This window comes from Phodopus roborovskii, unplaced genomic scaffold, assembly GCF_943737965.1.
Source record: "Phodopus roborovskii unplaced genomic scaffold, PHOROB, whole genome shotgun sequence".
NCBI classification, from domain to species: Eukaryota; Metazoa; Chordata; class Mammalia; order Rodentia; family Cricetidae; genus Phodopus; species Phodopus roborovskii.
In genome coordinates, this window is record NW_026126417.1 from 4109210 (window position 1) to 4120560 (window position 11351).

At 36.2% G+C, this 11351-nt stretch overlaps 1 pseudogene; it reads right to left on the minus strand.

The window, feature by feature from the left end:
• Positions 1-2829: 2829 nt before the first annotated feature.
• On the minus strand, positions 2830-3766 carry LOC127221734 (olfactory receptor 4K3-like; annotated as a pseudogene).
• Between the last annotated feature and the right edge of the window lie 7585 nt (positions 3767-11351).

Below are 11351 nucleotides of genomic sequence, written 5' to 3' on the forward strand. Positions count from 1 at the left end.
TGTGTTAATTCTTTAAGCCAAATCATTTCTAACATGAGTATTCTGCTAATGTGTCTTTATTTATGTTTTCGCAAACTCAAAGAATTCTTGTAAGTTCAAGGGATTGAATTGGACCCATCCAAACAGGTCAGATTCACTCCAAATAAATATTCAACCTTTCCCTGGTCCCAGAACTCCCTTCCCTCACCTTGGGAACCTGTCCCTCATCTTACAATTCTCCCCTCTAAGTACCAGGACCTAGAAAAAAAACTTTGTTTTTTAAACTTAACCTTGTCCTCTGTTCTGCTAACAGCTTGCCAGGTCTCAAAAAGACGCAGAGTTCCATACTGTCAGGACTGCCATGAAACAACCAGCTACCAGGAGGATGTGGCAGTATCTCCCTCCCCCAGCTTTCTCATTCCCCCAAAGAGGATCACTGCCCCAAGTCAGCAGGAAGCAGTCTTGAGAACTCAGTGGCCTATTCCCTAACCTGCCATGCCCATCCCCCACTTTTTAAATAACAATAAGAGGTGGGAATGTTGGGAACAAGCAGCCTGCTTACAAGACCCTTGATTATGGGCAGGATGCTCATGTACATGTCTCCTCTACTTCATGACTTACCTGGCTGCTCAAGCTTTACCTGGCTGCCAAGGGACTCAGTTACTCATGTGCAAGTTTCCCTTTTACAGCAAGTGTGCCAAGTGTGCCTCTCTCTTGCCTTTTCTCTCTTGCACTTTCTCTCTCTCTCTCTCTCTCTTGCTCTTTCTCTCTCTCTTGTCTCTCTCTCTCCTCTCCCCTGCTTTCAATTGCCCACCAGCTACCCCCCTTTTTCTCCCCTCTCTCAATAAACTCTACATGGGCACTGAGTCTCGTGTTTGTGTTTCATAGGCAATAGCTGCAGCAAAAGAACAACACCTCTGATAGTGGATCTGCATTTATCCCTAGTATACAAATGGACTTTGGGAGCTCATTCCACATAGAGGGATACTCCCTCAGCCTAGACACATGGGGGAGGGCCCTGGCCTAGCTCTAAATGATGTGATAGACTTTGATGACTCCCCATGGAAGTCTGGTCTCTGGGGAGCAGAAAGGGGGTGGCATGGGGGTTGGTGGGGAGAACAGGAGATGCAGGAGGGTGCTGGAACTCCTCTTGACATGTAAAACAAGTTTGTTTCAAATTTAAATAAAAAATTATCATAAAAAAGATGACTTGAATTTTGGCAGAGGATCATGCTTACTGGCCCTCTGTGAATAGTTGGAGGCAGGAAATGGCTGTATAAATGATCATATTTCATTGCACATACATGTGGAATTCTCAAAGAGTTATTTTTAAAAAGAAAATTTAATAGAAAATACTCCTATCTGAGGAAGAATTCAGCATGCTAGAGAACAAAACTATCTAAAGTTTACAATGAATATAAAAGGTTAAGCTCTTATTTTTATCAGTAACAATAGATATAATCAGTATAACTGAGGCAGTAATACACACCTGACAGTTATTTAGTGTTATCTATGTGCTAACGTGTGCTACAATTACAGTTCAGAATACAAATACAGTTCAGAATTGTTCACAATTCACACTATATTGTAAAAATAGAATGTGAATAAAGTCTTGCACAAAATTAAAATAATCTAAACTTAAGGGGGCTATTCAGGTTATTCATTTAGCATAAGTTACTCTTCTTAGAAAATCATTATTATCTTCATTTGTTGTGCAATGACATTTAGCAAATGAATACTGTGGGAATAAAATTGTTTTCTGTATCTCTCAAGTATGGAAAAGCTCGTCTATTACCTCAGAGAATTTAATACATATTTCAAAGTCTTCTTAAACAACTAAAACATTTGAGATATTAATAAATGTCTTTGTGGCCATAATGCTCCTAATATGACAGACAGACCTGTCAGCTAACAATCATAAACATATTTTATCATTTCATTGTATTTTTCAACATCTAAAGAATAAAAGCAACATATATAATTTTTGCCTTATTTCTGTTATCATTGCAATCACTGAATTTCAATCCATCTCTTGAAAAAAAGAGATGTACTATATATTATATCATGTAAGTTATAATTTTTGATATTTGATATGTCAAAGGTTGTATTTAAATTTTTATTCACAAGTAAACATAAATATTGCAATAAAATAATGCAGGATTTTAATTTTGCAAAATGGTTTACTATTATTAACTATATCAAATATTTAAATATAAAGAATTAGCAAGCAAGGTCAGAAAGATGATAGTCACAATTTTATTGAAATAATACATTTGAAGGACAAATTTTATTTCTGGAAACTCAGATAATTGAGAAAATTAGTATTAGGTTTGTTTGGATTAGTATTTCATTTTAATTAAGGTAATAAAATCAATACTAAATAATTTCAGTGCTGTTCAGTGTACAGTTTATAACTTTTGTTTTTTCCCAATGTTTCATTTCCCTTTTATTATCTTGGAGAAAGCTAGAATAAGGTAAAAATATAATGTTGCTATGCTACAAAGGGTGAGTAAAAGGCTTATGGGTTGTGTTAAGGTAAAGGTAGATTATTATTATTATTTTGATGTTAGAGCAATATTTAAGTAAATTTTATAAAAAATATTCAGGAGCTTGACAAATACATTTAGGTTATTCTTCATGTTGCTGAAGATATTTTAGAACCAATGGTCAGTTTGTAAGAATTTTTAGAAATAATTTAGAATCTTCTAAATAATAAAATGTTCACTTTCCCAAATTTATTGAACCTGTTAAATATTAAAAGACTATAACTAATGTACATACAAATAATTGTAACAAAATTTAAGGCTTTCCTCATTTAGTGAAATGTAAAATTTAATTTTTTTGTAGGCATTATATATTTACCTTGTTTTTAATGAAATAGCTTTTTAATCTCTTCATAGAATTTCTCATTTCTTTATTTCTCAGTGTATAAATAGCTGGATTCAGGAGAGGTGTAACAATAGAGTAAAATACAGCAAGAAATTTGTCCAACCAGATGACATTGAGGGCCACACATAGATGAAGATGCAGGGGAAAAAAAAAAGATCATCACCACTGTGATGTGGGCACTGCATGTGGACAGAGCTTTAGAAGCACAAGAATTAGAATTCCGGCGAACAGTGATAAGGATATATGTGTAGGATATGAGCAACAGAATGAAGCAGGTAACAATCACAACTCCTCAGTCCGCATTTACTAAAGTGTCATGAGAATCCATGCAGGCTAGGTTGATCACCAGTGGTATGTCACAGAAAAAACTATGAATTTCCATGGGACCACATAGAGGCAGTTGCAAAACTTCCACAAGCTGACTCATGGCGTGCACAAAGCCAATGTTCCAGGAAGTCAACAACAACTCAGTGCATCTTTTCAGGTTCATAATGGTGAAGTAGTGGAGTGGTTTGCAGATGGCCACATAACAGTTGTAAGCCATTACCACCAGCAGCACCATCTCTCCTGCACCAATGCAATGGGCAAAGAAGACCTGGGACATGCAGCCTGCAAAGGAAATGATCTTGTTTTCTCTGAGAACATCTGCAATCATCTTAGGAGTGGTTACTGAGGAAAGCCACATATCAACAAAGGACAGGTTGGCCAAAAAGAAATACATTGGGGAATGGAGATTGTGATCAATGGCTATTAAGACCATGGTGACAATATTTCCTGATATGATGAGCAGGTAAAATATTATAAATATTATGAAGAGTAAGACCTGAAGATCTTCTGAATGGGAAAGTCCCAGAAGTACAAATTCTGATAGCATGGACTGATTCCTTCCATCCATTATACTCAGGGTTTCTTTATAAATGACCTGCAGAAAAAGAAAGATCTGTTAGATAAATAAGCAAAATGACTTAATTAGTCAAATCTGACCTTCACATTGAAGAAAAGTTAAATGTAAAGACAAGCCTTTGCCAATTTTGAGAAGCAGTCCTGCTCAAGTGAAAGCTAATGAGCCAAGTCCAACTCCCCATGAAGAAAAGCATCAGGTATAACTGATACATACATGCTCTATCAGGAAATTCCTATAGAGGAGAGCAGTGAGGAAACAGGTCGGCAACTTGAAAGCCTCAAAATGTCTGTGGCTTCACCTGAAAATGTGTTTATGCCCATAAGTCTAGTAAAAATATGTCTGAATGTGTCACAAGCAATGATAACACTTCATAATAGAAATGAGGTTTATACTTTGGATCTGATAGAAATTACATTAAATATCAGTAGAAAGGCTCTGGGAAGATCTAAGCATTTTTTTTTCTTTTTATGCAACATTTGTTCATGGTGACTGCTTTCTAGAAACCTAACAAATATTTCATACGTTCTTTTTACTTAGGATTGCAATACACTGAAGGCCTAGATTCAAAAGAATTTTCTATTACTTGATCTGTAATTCTTGTCTATAACTTGGTAGCAATTCTTACAGAAAATTCTAACTTTGGCTTTTAAATAAATATTTTAAAATCATAGAAAGGAAACACATCTACTTATCCTTTTAGAAGCATTTAAACAAAAATATTCTTTTCTCTAATTAAAGATTTTTCTTGTTTATTTTGCTTCAAAGTTCTAAACGTTGTGATAATGCCTTTGTAGTTTTGTAAGCATTTGTGGTTAGAGTTTAATATATACTTTAATAACACTTTAATATATACTATGTTGTAGAACATGATTATTCTTAATTGTAATTTGTAATTTGTGTGCTGCTAGATTGCTTTAATCTGATTTCTTAAATAAACAAGTCTTTTGGCTTGTCTCGTTTGATTTGCTATTACATTCACGCCTATTTCTGAGCTGAAAATTATTTTATCTACAGTGAACTTTATGATTAAACAATACCACACTTTAAGAGACAGAAAATTATTGTGCAATGTTATATGGGCACTGCTCATATTGACCACTATAGAATGAATGATCTTTTGATGCAGACACTGGTACACTTCTGTGGGTGTGCCTTTTGGTAGTGTGTGCCCTGATGTTTATCCATATTGCTGTTAGATTGGGAAACTTAGAGAAAAATCATTAACTGGTTGTGCAAAATTAAGAAGACAAATATTGCTCAAGTCCACACATTATGGACATTGGTAGAAGAGATACCTAGAAACATTTCAAGGAATATGTTAGAGAAGAATGTTGGGGAGATGAATTATCTTATCAAACTCATGAATTTTCTTGGATTATATTTTCTTCCACCTGATGAGCACGTGTGAAGATATCCACTCCTTGCAGAGTTTACTTCTCCTCACCCTGACCTATATTCACTCCTGAATTTACCCCATGGGGAAATGTACCTGTTCTGTGGAACTAAATGAGAATCCTGGTAATAATTACCTTAGATCTCTCTCAGGGATTTCTCTGTGATGATACTGAGTTCTACTATGTACTATCTATGAAATTACAGAGGCATTCTTTTCTTTTGATAATTTTTTAATTTAAATTTGAAATAAGCTTGTTTTACATGTCCCTCACTCTCCTATCCTCCCCTGTAACCCCACCAAACCCTATCCCATGTCCTTTCTGCTCCCTCAGGAGGGTGATAACTTACATGGAGAGTCTTCAAAGTCTGTCATATCATTTGAAGCAGGCCCTAGACCCTCACTCATGTGTCTAAATACTGATCAACTACCATAGGCTCCATAGACTGCCTAGTCCTCCTAACTAACATATTCAGGTGGTCTGGGTTAGTCCTATGCTGGTTTCCCAGTTATCAGACTGAATGAAGTCCAAGAGCTCTCCTTTAATCAGGTCAGCACTTTCTGTGGGTTTCTCCAGCCTGGTCTTGACCCCTTGGCTCATCACTTCTCCCTCTCTACAACTGGATTCTAGGAGTTCTGCTCAGTGTTTAGGTGTGGGTGTCTCCTTCTGCTTCTATCAGCTACTGGATGAAGGCTCTGGGATGGCATATAAGGTAGTCATCAATTTCATTATTGGGGAAGGGCATTAAAAGTAGCCTCTCCACTGTTGCTTAGGTTGTTAGTTGGGGTCATTCTTCTAGATCAACAGAGGCATTCTTATTAATCATCCCATAATTGACATAATTAGCCCATATTTCAAAATTATTCATTTGACCACTAAGGGGAAGATTTTTGCTATTATGTTCTGTTAGTTTATTTATATCATCAAATTTAATGAAACCGTTTTATGTTTATAAGAGGTCATGTGGTATAGTTTACAACTGGAATAAAATCCATGCTATGAATACAGTTCCCTAGTGCATGACAAGGCTGTGTCAAATTGCTACTGGATTGGTCAATTGGTCACTTGGTTGATGTATTTCAGTCTTTTCTGTGACTATATGTGATGGTGGCAGGTATAATTGTGTGCCAAGTTATCAAAACCTCATTAGGCTTTTAAAATTTAATTAAAAATTATTTTGTAGATGTAGTAATGTGTATACATGATAAACATGATATGTTTTTGGAAGTTAGTAAATAACTTTATAGATTTGATTCTCTCCTTCCAAACCTTTACAAGTGTTCTGGAACTGAACTAAGGTTGCCAGACTTGCAAAGTAAAACCTCTTTTCCTATGATCTGTTTGCCTCCTATCCATCTCATCTTGTTCTTTTCTGAAAAGAACATGGGCATACACTCCACATATTATTTGTTTGATCTTACATTTTAAGTACTTTTCAATAATACAGTATATAAGAAATAAATGACATTTAAATGTATAACTTATGAAGAGGTGATACATGCCACTAGCCTTAAATACATCATCAATGACAACTGTAAATATCTGAAGAAAAAATAAAAATGACAATAGGAAATAGAAATTCAACTTATGGTCATGGGTTTATAGAAATAATATTGTGAAAATGGCCATTTTACCAAAAGCTAATTAATATTAATGCAATCCCAATGAAAACTCATACTTTTTGATCACAGAAATAGAAAGAAAATAAGGGAGGGATTATCTTCATAGCTCTCAATATATTATAGATTCATAGTATAATAACAACATAATACTGGCAATGATATAACAGTAGATCAATGGAACAAAACAGTAGACCAAATATAAGTACTTACTATTATAGCCATCTAATATTTGACAATGATGCCATGAACACGCTTTATACAACAATGAATTCCAAATTGATCAAGCTAAGTTTGAAAATTGAAATGCTGAAACAGGCAGAAAAAAATATAGACATTACCCTAAATGATAAAAGTGTAGAAAAGGACTTTCTGAATAGAATTTCATTTGTCTGGGAACTAAGGTGTACACCACTTACACTGGCACAACCTCTAAACAAAATTTCATGTGTAGTTAAAGTATGCTGAGAGAAAGAGAACTAATCTATTCCAAGAATGAGCTCCCCTATTAGTCATATACCAACAGGTGTTCAGCCATGAAATCATGCACATTTAAGTAGACCCAGCATGTTGTATTTTTATTTTATGCATATATATGTAACAATAATAAAGGAAAGTGCCCATGATTTGAGAATAGTAGAAGTGGGCAGGCATATGAACTGTTCAGGAAAGAGAACACTGGTGGTATTGGGGAAGGAATGGAATAATGTAATTGTATCTTAATAAGACAATTGTTAAAAACCAATCAAAACAAATAAATAAACAACAAGAAAACCCTTCAAAAATGTACTGAGTTACTTCACTCAGGGTAGTCGGACCTTTTTGTCAGGACTGTCGACTCCCCAGTAATGACATGGACACTTATTAGTAATTGTAACTGCTCAGCTGACAGCTTAGGCTTTTGACTAACTAGCTCTTCCAATTTAAATTAACCTTTTTTTTTTTTTTTTTTTTTTTAAATCAATGTACTTTTCGTTTCATGGCTCATTACCTTTACTCTGTATTGCCCATGCTGCTTCCTCTCCATCTGCCTGGCACCCCCTCTTCTTCCAAGAATCCCATGTGTCTGAAAATCCTGCCTGTTGCTGTTATCTCCAATCAGCCTGATCCCCAGCCTCAGCCCCAAATAAGGCTAGACAAGTAAGATAGAGATATACAGCAAAGAGGCTGGACAAGAGAACCACCTGGAATGCCTCCTACTATTGGCTATTTAGCTTTTTATTAAACCCATCAGGACAACACACACACACACACACACACACACACACACACACACACACACACACACATTTATATATATATTCCATTTACTAGATTATTACATGGTTTCCTATTTTTATTGGCTGAGTAATATTCCATTGGGAAATTGTACCACATTACTCACTCATCTTTGATGGACCTCTTGACTGTTTCAAATTTCTGAATTTTATGAATAGATCAACAATGAACAATGTTGAGCAAGTGTTTCTGTCATAAGAGGGAGTGTAAGATACTGGAGTAATATAGCTGGATGTTGATTGATTTCCAGCCTCCCAAACAACCACCACACTGATCTTCACTGTGGCTGTACAAGTACACACTTCTACCAGCAATAGATGAGTGCTCACTTTACATTACATCCTGTCAGCATGAGCTGTCATTTGTTCTATTGACCTTAGACATTTTAATTGGTGTAAGATGAATTCTTTAAGTGGTTTATTCATAAACCAATATGACAAACATATATACAGAAAGGCAACTCCAATAAATGAGGTTCCAATTATTAACCCAGGTTCATAAAGACAAATACAGTCTGTATTTACTTATATAGGGTTATTAGTTGTTAAGTTAATGATAACCAAGCTGCGATTCATAGAACCAGAGAGGGTAGGTATAGAGTAGGGGACTGGGATAGGGGGGGTGATGGACAAATTGATCTCCCTAGTAAGGGGAAATAGAATAGTTATGGATGGATGGAAGATACATAACAGGAAGATCAAGTAGGGAGGGGAAGGGAAGTAGGGGACAAAGGAGGGAATACAAGGAGAGAACTAAAATTATGGATCATTTGAAGGCTAATATGGAAACCTATTACAGTAGATGCTTCCAAAAATATATACATATATGAAAATATATACTAAATGAAATTGCCAAATAATGGCTGAGACAAAGCCCCAACAAGACATCACTTGACAACAAGTGAAACTTCCAATAATGGAATAGAGTTACATCTAATTGAGTTGTTGGACAATGTAGTATTATGGGAACCCCCAAACCACCTAGGCTGTAACACCTACACTACTCCTTGAACATGAAGAAGGTGAGATAATGCCTAGATATAGCCTTTGTCCTTACATGCAAGCAACTTTGGTTCAAGAAGGTATTCTGCATACTACCAAAGTAGAAACATAAATACCATCTCAGCTACAAACACTGTGATCTCCAGTGATGACCATGGTGGTGATATATTGTTTTTTACCTAATAAAGCTTGCCTGGAGATCAGAATGTAGAACTAGCCACAGCCATAAAAGCTTTATTCCCAGGACTCAGGAGACAGACGCAGATGGATCTTTGTGACTTCAAGGCCACCCAGGGCCACATGGGAATGAATCACTCTAAAAGAGAAACAGAGCTCATGCCTTTAATGCTAGCACTAGAGAGGTGTGTAAGATAAGGGCAGGGTCTCCAGAGCCATGCTGAGGATTTATAGAGCCAGGATTTCCCTTTAAGTCTGAGGTAGAGGTAAGAGCTAGTGGCTGGCTGCTTTGCTTTTCCAATAAAGAGCTTGAACCCCAATATCTGTGTGTGGGTTTTAATATTTGTGCTACATACCTGCCTGCAAGAAAAGCTATTTCAGTGGAGGCACAAAGCTTGTGAGAGCAACCAGCCAATGTTTGGTTTGAATTCAGGTCCATACCAAAAGATACTTGACACTGATTGGGTGACCAAGGGCCTGGAATGGATAGCCAGGGATCTATGGTAAAACAGAATACTACTATTCAAAACAAGAACAACAAAACAAAAACTCAAAAAACATAGTAATAAAATGATTACCAATGGCTTATTACTATACTCATAGATTAGTCCCTTACTCAGCCATCATCAGAGAAACTTCTTCCTGCAGCAGATGGGAAAAAATACAAAGACTCACAGTCAGACAATATGCATTTCTCCTTTCAAGGACTTTCTTATTCCTGTTTCTATTGTTCCCCTCTGTAGACCAATTTTATTTTTCTGGTTTCTGTTACTGCTCTAGGTTATGTATTTACATCTGAAGATTCAAATTTAGGAGACTCAGATGGGAGAGAAGAGTTGGTGTTTGTCTTTCTGGGTCTGGGTTTACTCACACAATATGATCTTTCTTAATTCGATGAACCTTCCATGTAAATTTTATTATTTCATTGTTATTTACAGATGAATAGTATTCCACAGCATTTATATACCACATTTTCATTATCCATTCCTCAAATGAAGGACCTTTGACTTGTTTATTTCCTAGTCATCATGAACAAAGCAGCAATGAACTGTGATGAACAAGTATCTGTGGAGTATGATGTGGAGTCCTTTGGTCATGTGATAATAAGTGGTATAACTTGCTCATGTGGTGTACTGATTGTTATTACATATATGTCTGTGTGTATATTTATAATATAAATTTGTCTGACAATGCCACATATAACAACCTTAGAGTATCTAACAAAGACCCTGGTACCAGGTATGAGATACCCTGTTTTCAGTAATTTTGGGGAATCCAAGAGAGTTTTAAAACAACATATTATTGCCTCCTAGAGGCTGAGAGTAATTCCTTACTGGTAAATCAAACAAACAAACATGTTTCAATGTACTTTGATCACAAGATGAAGAAGTTCAAGCTGGATTTGACCTCAAAGCTACTTCTTTGAGCACTAGCTTTGATATTACCAGAAGTTTTAGTTATTTTACAAGAATCCAAGCCAGGGAAGCAATCAACAGTTGTTGGCCACAACACTGGCCAACATGGCAACGTGTCCTTAAGTGTAAGTGCCAAAATGTCCTTACTGGGTCAAAATTACCTGATGAGTAATGCAAATCTGCCTGGGATGGATGGGTCTCAGCAAGACTGGGGCTGAGACAAGTTTATTGTAAGATATCAGATTTTTATGCCATTATCAGAATCAATACAATGGAGTTTGCCAGGATCAAAACAATTGTAGCTGCCAGGATACAATATAAGCTACAGAGGTGTGCAAGATTAACATCTAAGATTAATTGTTCAGACAAGCTTCTATATGCTTCACTGACTTCTAAGCAATAAAGAGAAGCTCAGGTGGGCAGAATGCTTCATTTCCTGAGGGTGTATCTAGGTTTTTTGGAATTGAAAGTCACACAGTGCCCCAGGAGCCATGGACTCTAACCTGAAAGACCTAAGACACATGCCTCTCAAGGCTAGCTGATCAGGACAACTCCATGGTTGCCTATGGGTGCTATAGTACCCACATCTTGGTAGTAACCAACTGTTTTCTAATAGAACTTGAGATACACTCAATAGGAAGGAAATCATGCTTGATACTGGAAACCTAATCATTTTCCTGAGGCTGTTGAGGCCA